We start from the raw sequence: 9,577 nt of genomic DNA on the forward strand, positions 1-9,577 counted from the left end.
TGATCGAGTAATGAGACACCAAGGCACTCACGTATGCGCATAAAACCCTGAGACAGTCGTACTCATGCTGGTTGTCAGGGTGGCAGATAAGGTACTGAGAAGAGAAGAAGAAACAATTGCTTAATAGTTAAATACTGTTTGTGGTTTGTTTAGCTTTTGGGGGGGGGTTTTCCCCTTTTTTTTGTTTGTTTGTTTTTTTCAATGAGAGAATAATGTGTTAACAGATTGATCAATTCACCAAGAAGGCTGACACATTATGGATTTCTAACGACGAGCCTCGGATAAGCTGTTGATCTGGTTGCTTCAGGAAAAATGGACCGCTATTGCATTAATGAAATAATTGTTATGGGTGGAACCAAAAGTCTTTCCTGGGTATGAAGATTTTTTTTCACACATCACATCACAACTTGGCAACTTGGCCTGTTCATGTGCCTTTAAATGATATGAATACCTAAATGGCAGTAGCTCCGACTCCAGTGCTGGATGATCCACAAGAAAGTACCACGCATTTATTGCTGTGTTAGGAAACCATATATCTGCCTGATGTTAGAGCCTTCAGGATTTATTTTATTTATTCTCTTGGTCATTTCTGAATCTGACAGCATGCATGGACTACCTTGCTCATCTCTAGGTCATTGTTTTGGTAATCCAGCTGATGTTAACACTGACCCTGCACCGTCTATGGAGGCAAACAACTCCAGGCAAAGCAGTAATAACCATGAACTTCCAGCAGCAGATCCAGTTATATCTCAGCCAGAAGCCCTACCAGACAGCCCGCAGGAACTTCAGCACAAACACCTTCAGAGGGCTGGCAGCTGTACATCTGCCCGTTCCTCCAGGACCAGAAAAATAAATGGTACCAACCCAAACTCTGTCTGCCACACGCAGGATAAAGATGATGACCCATACTTTGAGTCACCTCCACTGTCCCGTAGCCCATCTGAGCACTCGGACATTGACATCCTGGAGTCTGAGTGTAGTCCAGAGCTGGAGCTCAAATATACTCACATTCCCAGACCCTCCATTGTTATCAGACATAGTGAGGTAAGAATTTTGTGGCCAATAAGATAGCCACCCTCACAAACACCTTGTTACTCATAGGTCAGACAATGCATGTTGAAAATATATAACCACGCACACAAACACACATATAAGTACTTGAAGAAATTACCTGAAGCCGTCTTTGTGGCATCTTCTGCTGCAGCTGTCACCAGGATCATATTTTTCCATGATGACACACACTCACACACACACACACACATTCTCAAAGAAAAATAAGACTAGCCACACTGTGATCATTAAGACTTTGACTGTTTGGTATTTGAAAGATGTGCTGCTTGCTTCATTTTCCTTCATGCTGGGGCATTGCATTGTTGTAATCAATTATATAACCACAAGGGGGCATAGAACCCAAATAAAACTGTTCATTCATCCTGTGTGGGTTTGCAAAGAGTAATCTAGCTCAATCAAGCTAACGCCTTTCTTATCAGGAGAAACTAAAGTTTCAGTTTTTATTAATCAGGTTAAAAAAACTCTGAAAATCCCCCACCACACACACACACACCCACGCAGACACACATGTACACACACGTATCTTGCCACCAGCTGTAGATAATGTATCAGTGAAACGTGTCCGGAGATAATTTTCAACATGATCTCTGTAGCTTAAGTTCCTCAAACACATACATCTGTGCTGTGCTATGAGTGTGTGTGTGTGTGTGTGTGTGTGTGTGTGTGTGTGTGTGTGTGTGTGTGTGTGTGTGTGTGTGTGTGTGTGTGTGTGTTTGTGTGTGTGTACATGCATCTTTTTGCATTTTTAAAACTGATATTGGAAACATATAGCATTGGAAACTCCAGAAGGAAGAGGGGTGGTGTATTAATAAGAATCCTGAAATGTAAACTGCCAACTGCATGGCCTGTCTGTGAGTCTTTGAAGATCTTTTTTGCCATTATTTCTATTAAGTTTAAGTTATGTTACACAAATCTTATGGCAAGTTATTGTGATACAAAAGGTTGGTATGAGGAATCTTCTCCTTTAGACACCAAAGCACTGAGCTGACTATAACCAGTATTCACCAGATCAAATAAAAGCACTTTTTGATTTTGTGTAGCCTCGAAATTCAACTGGAGTAGAACTGCACAGTAGCCAAAAGTACAATGCATGTTTTGATTTGAAGGTTGTGAATGCGCACAGGAATCCCTGTTGTTAATATACACTATGTTATGGTGAATCAGAGTGAGAATGAGAAAGCTTTTTTATTTAGGCATGTAATTCGCATTCTCTGTGGTAAACAGAAAGCGGTTACACAATATTTACTCTCACAAGTCTGCATAACACCCACCTTACTTCCTCCATCTTGACAACAGATTCATGCTCACCGGACCATAGGCATTATCTGATCATATGCACCACTATTATACTATATTACTCCATCAGGTTAACAACTAACTACTTACACTAAGAAGCCTTTCTGACTCCTACCATCAAGGTATGAAATAAAGTCCCCATTGTTGTAGAGTTCAAGGAGTGGAATGTAACAATATGACCTTTTATGACTGCAATGAGAATACTGTGCAGTATACCAAGTACGAGAAATGAGTAGGAGTGTGTGAACAACAGAAGGTGACTTTTGAATAACTGTGATCGCCCAGTCGAGCCATTCCACGGTGTAATTCTCTGGACTTAGTCATTAACGTTTCTGTTAAGACTTCCAGTGTAACAGATGCAGCTTTTGATCTCTTGGAGCAAAAGGCTTCATCTATGTGTCTGTGTGGACCCATATCAGCGAGAGATAAATCCGTCATAGCATTTATCTCTGACCCCTCCTGCGAAGCCGGACATGTTTATGGAACACTTCCTTTATCCAGAGCCGACTGCTGTCATATCTGCACATTCTGCACAATACACACACACAGAGAGACATGCGCGTGCGTGCATGAACACACACAGGAAGAATGATTAGATGGTAAATAAAAAATGTGTTTCCACTTTAAACAATGACACCAACTCTTCTGTATCACCCTCTACCACACAGCCATTCACACATGTCCAGAACTGCACTTTACAGTAAAGGTTTACTGAATGGTGTTAGTAGGCAAATGGTGAGGTTAGTTTGAAGAGGACAATAGAGAACAAAGAACATAAAAGATCTCACAATATACCACTGCAAGCAGCCACAGAAACTAAACTTACATGTGCAAAGGCATTTCTTGTTTTGTCGTCACAGAGATAAAGCTGATAAGACAAACGTAAAGCCTCTAAATAGTCTCCTTGAACCACATAATTCTTACTTTTGCCTGAAATTTTTATGACAACATTCCTGGCACACTGTTCTTTCTATAAACAACTATTAAAAATAGGGTTTAGTATGTTAATAAGCATAACTGCAGTTCCCATTTTGCCTTTATTGTGTGCAAATTGCATTAAAATATTGGATTCGTTTTTATTTCATGTAGCACAGCTACACTTTACTTTAGTCAGCCCCTTAAAGGCCTGTACTAATGGCCATGTGAGTAGAAGCTCCATAATGCACTGGCTTACACATTTGACTAACAAGAGAGAGATCCAGATTAACAAGCCACATATAAGCGTTGCATCAGAAAGGGTGTCTGTTGTCTAACATCTAACATTTGGAGCTACCCTCTGTGGTGAACCCTCGTCAATAAGGGAGCAGCCTAAAGTAGCCATGTGGATTAGATTAATATGTTTGTTATTCAGTGAAGACCTGACAATGACTGACAGTATCCCTTTGTGTTCCCTTTTCCAAACACTCCCCTCAGGAATCAGAATTCCAGGAAACAGCGTCTGACAGGTCAGACTACAGAGAGGCAGAGGATGGAGGGTTATCAGGTACGGAAAATAACACAAGCTTCCTCCTTTTTTACTCCTGATTCCCTTCTCCACCTCCACATCATCCCTGCTGATTTTTTGGGCACAGATTTGGGAGGGGGACGTCTACCTTGAGCTATCATCTGCTGATGGAAAAAACAACTTTGAATGGCAAAGAAATGGCATATACGTGAAAAGAGTTACTACTGCGTGTGAGGAAATGATCTGGTTCACACAGTTGTGGCCCCAGTGCGTCAGCGTGTTATTATGGAAGAATTTGTGTTTCCTATATATGTTTGTTATGGAATGACCAGGGAGACTTCTCTTTGTCTGTTTGCAGTAAATACTGATAAAGAGCAGATATTCTGAATGCATGTGTGCATGTGTGTGTGTGTGTGTGTGTGTGTGTGTGTGTGTGTGTGTGTGTGTGTGTGTGTGTGTGTGTGTGTGTGTGTGTGTGTGTGTCCACTCACCTTGCCAGGATGTCTGGGAAGAGTTGAGTGCTGGCGGTTACCTTGACGATGGGCCCTGGGCAAAGCTTTGGGAGGGGTAGAGGGCTACAAATAGGTAAAAGGATGGAGTTAAGTGGCTGAGTAATAATGTGATTGAGTGTGTATGTCGTGTGCCTACATACAACAGCTGTAATGTTAGTGTGAATTTGAGTGTGTGCCAGTGGACCTGCAGTGTGTATCAAAGCCTTGGCATGCACAAATCAAGGCCGTCCCATCTGCAGTCAGTCTCTTGTCTTTTGTTGTCTAAAACCATTTGATATTCTTTCAAGGAACAGTGCTCTGGGCTGCACGGTGGGGGACATTTAGCACTGTCACCTCACAGAAAGCAGGTCCTGGGTTCAAATACCACTTGGGGCCTTCCTTTGTGGAACTCCAGCTTCCTCCCACAGTCCAAAGACATGCACGGGGTTAGGTTAGGTTAACTGGTGATTCTAAATTTATCATAACCCTGTGCCCATCCTGGACAGATTGGTAACCTGTCCAGAATGTACTCTGTCTCTTGCCCTATGACAGCTAGGATAAGCTCCAGAGTTTTGGGAACAGGAATTCGAAGATATATCGCAAAACAATGCAGTCCAGTATAAAAGTTCCAGAAACAGTACAAAAACGTATCTTTGAAAGTCAAAAGTGGCATTTATAGTACTTGCTTACATAATGCAATAGGCTCATCATTTCACTGGGGTTATGTGTAAATAATCAGCTCGCCAGCACAGAGGGTAAAGAGCAGTAATAATATATTAAACAAACTACACTAGTGGTCTTAGTGCTTTACTAACCCAGAACAGTGATTTAGATGCTTTTAAAGGATTAACATCTTTAACTTTGCCTCTGTGCCACAAGCACACACGCACACACACACACAAAGAAACACCATCTGCTACACATGGCTTTCTAAGAGTTGCTATGTTAACACAATGTGCCATGTAAGTCTAGAACAACTGGGGTCTCTTTATTCCAATGAGAGAAACTGAAACAATACAAGCACACTTTTGCCCCCCCCCCCCCCCCCCCCCTTCCCCCCCAAGGATAAAGTGGGAGAGATTATGGTGCACCAGGGGGTAATGTAAGTACAGAACCTCCTCTGTCTCTTTCTGATACACACACATGCACACAATTGTCACACTGACCTTGATTTCCTGCACTCTTTGTGTGTGTGTGTGTGTGTGTGTGTGTGTGTGTGTGTGTGTGTGTGTGTGTGTGTGTGTGTGTGTGTGTGTGTGTGTGTGTGTTGTTGGAAGGGCCTTGCTCTCTATGTTGTAAATTCTGCTTATTCAGCTTTTTCACACAAACACAGACAGATGAGTGCACGGACACATGGGAAGCACAAAAATTCTCTCACTCAGACTTGCTTAGCTCCCACCCTTGAGTTGAACTTTGTCAGTCTTGTTTCTGCACCTGTATGATTTGTACGTTATTGAGGCCTTTCAGTGATCTACATGAACTGTTCTGTCAGTGCTGTGAAAGAATATTTGTGCTTGTTTGTAGAGTGTGTTGAAATTGTATATGTAAAATCATGGAAGTTGTTAAATTTCCTATCAGTTAGCACATGTTTATACTGTATATGTGGGTGAGATTTATATCCCAAAGACATAAATGTAGTGTGTATGGTCTGTGTGATAAAATAGACATTATAATTAGTGGGTACTTTTGTCCAACCCTGTGGCTATATTGCTCTTACTGTAAGGAAGCCATCTGCTCTCATTCCTTTTGGCAGTCATTAAGCTAAAGAGGAAAACTCTACACTAAAGCTCAATAAATCTGGCTGGCTGGGCCATTAATAATGGCCTCTGTGACAACATCCAAGGGCCGCAGTTAAATAACTGTATCTGGATCTTTGCGTGAGCTCCCTTGCATCACATTCAAATGCATGCAAACACTGACACACAGGCAGACATCAGGGAAATGACATGTAGTCTCTAATTTGCTCACTTGTTACGCTTGAGTTACACTTGTTTTTTCTTTGAATGTGATGAATGTGCCATCTTAGCCACTCAAATGATCGTGTGATGATCTAGTGTGATAATAAAGAGCCAAAATAATTGTAATAAATAATTAAGAAAAAATTGATAATTAGTCTTAGGTAATGGACCACAAAAAGGTTACAAAAAATATCCTACTTTGTCAAAATTAGATCACTGCTATCAATTTTGACTTCATTTCTCCATTTGAGAGAGTGAAAGAACTGGGTTGGTTTCCAGACAGACAACATGAAACAGGAAATATATATAACAGCATCACGGCACATCAGCTGGCTCGTGAAGCTGTGTGAGAACCGATTATTTCACAAGCGTACCAAGAGGCTGACGCAGCACTGACCTCACACACCTCATCCAGGCAAGCACCGTGGTGCATGTGTATGCGTACGCTTGGCCCTTGTGTGTCTGTGCACAAAGGGACACTGGCGTGAGTCATCCATCAGTGATTGAATTAGCTGAACTTTGGCTGAACACTCACAGGGAAAAGAAGGAAAGGCAGCAAAAGCTGAATGCATTACGTTACCCAAACAACTGGAGAAAACATCTCACAGGCAGACAGGCTGACGGTGGGCATGTCGCCCAAATTTTATTTAAAAAAAAAAATTCAAAAATATTCCGAACACATCCTCTTTTTAATGCACACAAATTGGGGAACAAAAAACCCCCAAACAACTGAAAATAGCAAACTAATTGGAAAATTCTTCCAAAACACAAATCATGAAAGTGGAATATCACTTAAGAACAGAGTCTTATTTGTGGTTTTCTCCAGCAGTGCACTGAGGTTATGTGCCCTAAATTGTAGTCGTGTCAGACATGAGGGATAAAACTGTGGAAAGAATGCAGTTTGTCTGTTGGTGTGAGTACAACAGAGAAAAAAAATGGTGTTTTGCTAAGTTGACCAAGTTCTCTTGAACAGACACTGCCTCAGCATATGGTGGGTGTGCTGCTGGTATGAACCACCAGTCACTCAGAAGTAGGTCAAACATGTAGGGGGTGGAGTTTATGTACACTGCAATTACGCAATTATTTACATCAACTCCTTTCCTATACTGGTGCAAGATTCAGTATGACTTCACCCTCTTTTGCTCTTTGCACATTTTCATCACTAGGTCCACGGAGCAACAAACACGCACAAAAATTAAACATAAAAGAGATCGGTTTTTAAGACCTGCCCACACTTTCAGGAAGGCTTCTCTGTCACCATGGTTTTCAGATAACTGCTATATCCTGTTTAAAGTGGAGGCCCTCAGAGGCCTGAAAAAGAAAAAAACAAGGGGCCTCGCAAATCTCTGCAAATCTACATAGACACGAGGATAAACAAGCACCATGTGAAAACCTGGAACATAAACAGAAACATCTCTCCTGGATGTTATACTTCAGATAGGAGCGGTGTGAAATTGTGAGAGAGGAAGAGTAAGGATTATCTTTTCCAGGAAAAACCTACAGCTTGACCTTCAGTGTCCAAAACTGTCCACATTAGCTAGTCACATGCAACATTATGGATTGTGTCTATATGCTCAAATGTGTCCACACAAATCTGTCAATGTGCATCTGATAACGACAGTCCTGACATCACAGAAAGCTTCTGGTTAACAGTAAAAGTGGTTATGATGGAAATGTATGTCCTTTATTAAATAGAAAAGGGGGATTTTTTTTACATATTCAAACCACTATTTGGGTTTATCCCATCAGTAACTGCTACACTAAATCTGTTTATCACAATGTGGTTTGGAAGTTAAAAAAAAACTTCTCCAAACCTTTGCTGAAACCAATCTATAGCCACCAAAAACGGATCTGGTGACAGATGTGATATCTTTTCTGATCTAGTTTTCCGATGGTGACAAAGTAGTTTGGTTTGTCACCTTAGCAATGAGGAAGTACCTTCTTCCTCCCTTGGGGCAAAGACTAAACCTCAAAGTTAAAATTTGCTTGTTCTTTTATTTATATAAACCATAGATTATTTCATGTTGGCTATATTCTTGAAATTAAGGCTCAGTTAAGTTTTAAGTTAAGTTTTAAGTGAGTATGGGTGAACATTTTGAGAAATTTTGTACTTTTCCTTTAAGAGAGGTTTGTTAGAATCGAAAGATCAAAGTCTTAACTACACTAGACCTATCATAGTATGATAGTTTCCAAAAACATCCACCACAGTCTCATGTGTAGAGTTTTCTCTCTTCTATGCACAAGATAATGAATATTTTCCAGAATGTCAAAACTGTCACTTTAAGCAGGAGGAATACATCTGAAACAGCATGCTGAGGTTGGCTTATAAAACTCTTTGACAGTCCTTGCTCCGACTTTTGATTTTTCATAGAGATTTTATTCTCTTACATGCAACCGCAGTCACACACTTACGCACATCTGCTTCCTGCATGCTTTCTGCTTTAAGTGTGGTGGTCTCTGGAGGGAGTGTCCTTTCTGCCAGTGACGACCCTTCTCGTGATTCACCCCATTGTTCAGCAGAAAACTCTTAGTCACCTCTGTCTTAGGTTATGACAAGCTTTGTAGGAATGTTTTGCTTCTCTGGACCCCCCTCCTCCCACGTGTTTAGATTTCAAACCAGACCCTTGGGCCATTTTGCGCTTTTTTGTGTGTGTGTCTGTGTGATTTCCAGTAAGCCTGGTCTGGTAGTTGTACAAGAATTTAGAGCTTTATGAAATGGACATCCAACACAATGAGAGGTAGCCAAGAAAAACATAGGGTTTTCCCCTGAAATAAGCAAGGCAATGTAAAGGGACAGATCACCATGAAACTAGGGGTTTCAGTGAGCCGATTTAACAGAAGGACAAGGGTGGGGGGATAAGAAGATCCACAGGCCCTTTATCAGTAAGCAGATTACTCTTTATCACAAATAATGCTCAGCATACTCATTCTGCAGAAAAAAATAACAGGCAGCAGGCTGATGTGTTGCAATCAAAGAGAAGCTCTGCCACAGAACGGTGTGTCGTAAAGGTCATAAGGACGTTTTTAAGAAAAGCTTTGGGCCCTTTTCCACTCAAAGTGAAAATTGTTGCAACTTTAAAGTACAGAAACAAACAGATTTTTACAGTTACACATGTAATTGGGCCTGCTTAATACACAATAAGTCTGTTATAGAATACCAGATATATTATGTGGATGATCAGGTGTGGTAACACAGCATTTTTGTTCTTACATATTGAGATAATGTCCAAGATCTCAGTTAGCTCATATGAAAGTCAATACATATGAAAACTTGTCCTTAAAAACAAAAAACAAGTGTGCTATCAAGCAATACATGG

This window comes from Maylandia zebra, linkage group LG7 (assembly GCF_041146795.1).
Source record: "Maylandia zebra isolate NMK-2024a linkage group LG7, Mzebra_GT3a, whole genome shotgun sequence".
Classification (NCBI taxonomy): domain Eukaryota; kingdom Metazoa; phylum Chordata; class Actinopteri; order Cichliformes; family Cichlidae; genus Maylandia; species Maylandia zebra.